Source organism: Hippocampus comes, unplaced genomic scaffold (assembly GCF_001891065.2).
Source record: "Hippocampus comes isolate QL1 unplaced genomic scaffold, H_comes_QL1_v1.1 scaffold86, whole genome shotgun sequence".
Taxonomy (NCBI): Eukaryota; Metazoa; Chordata; class Actinopteri; order Syngnathiformes; family Syngnathidae; genus Hippocampus; species Hippocampus comes.
The window spans coordinates 1,280,830-1,282,119 of record NW_017805882.1 but is presented as its reverse complement, the minus strand read 5'-3'; positions in this window follow the sequence as shown (position 1 = coordinate 1,282,119).

Sequence of the window (1,290 nt, the reverse complement as noted above, 5' to 3'; positions counted from 1 at the left end):
GCTCACGTCACGTTGGATGGGGCGAACTAAGTCCTCGCTGATTGGTCCAGTCGTCAAGCAGTGTTGACCAATCACAGTGAAGGGACGAGAACCTCTCTCTCTACCCAAAGTACATCTTCTCCATCAAAACCTGCTGTTCGCCAACACGTCATTTCACACTGTGGTGCACATTTGCACAAATACTTAATTGACCTTCCACCTTAGACGTTGACCAGACGGTTACATAAGTTGTTTTGAACCTCCCCATTTTTAAAATTGTCTACAGGTTTCACTGGGGGGAAAGTGTATGCATTTGCATGCGCTCTGCGCGATCGCGTATCGGCATAACTCTTCAAAATAAGAAGCCTAAAAACGAATACTCTCTCACACTTTTGCCCCTGTCTTGCAGCTAAATACGGTGACCAAAATATTAGAAACACGCACTCGTGTATCTTTACAAATAGGCCGAGTGTATGCAAAACACAGGAATAAGCATGACAATTAAATTCATATCTCTCTGGTGGTGTGAATCAAAACAGCATTATTATCCTTGAAAAATCAAACCTTTGATATTTTATCGCATTTGGTTGTGCAAGTGTGCATATTGTGTCCGGTGTTGTTGATTTCGAAAAATGAGACTTCATTCACGTGACGCTCTTTAATTAAACTTTTTATTTAGATTGATCAAATATTGTGTGATGATTTCAAATAATATTTTGATGGATAACAATAAGCCAGCATTCATCGGACTCTTTTTGCTAATAATCTTGATTTATTTGCTCACAAAAGTCTATTTTTCTTTTTTTATACAACTCCAGGTCTATAATACACTCGCTGCAGTTTTACGTTTAATCTCAATGTCGAATAATCATAATCTCAAACTGTAATGCATTTTTATCGACTACACTTTGAGCCTAATTCATAACGATCAGAACTGCAGACGCTTTTAAAAAAAGAATGTAGTAGGCTAAAGAGCCCACTGGCGTTTGGGTGTTATTTACCTGTTGATATTTTTTGTTAAATTTAATCCTGCAGTCAAAAACGATTGAAAAACAACGAATCTGACTTGTAACATTAAAAAAACCCGTACAGAATAGTGTTGACGTTTTGGCGTTACCAAATCTTTGCTATTTACTTTATTTTAATAAATTGGGTATATTTTAATCACTGACCATACACAGAAAAAAGAATCAGTATTTTTATCCATTTATTGAGTGGAAAAAATGATGATTTTGAAAATGTGTGTGCGTCCGTGCGTGCGTGTGCGTGTGTGTGCGTGTGTGTGTGTGTGTGTGTGTGTGTGTGTGTGTG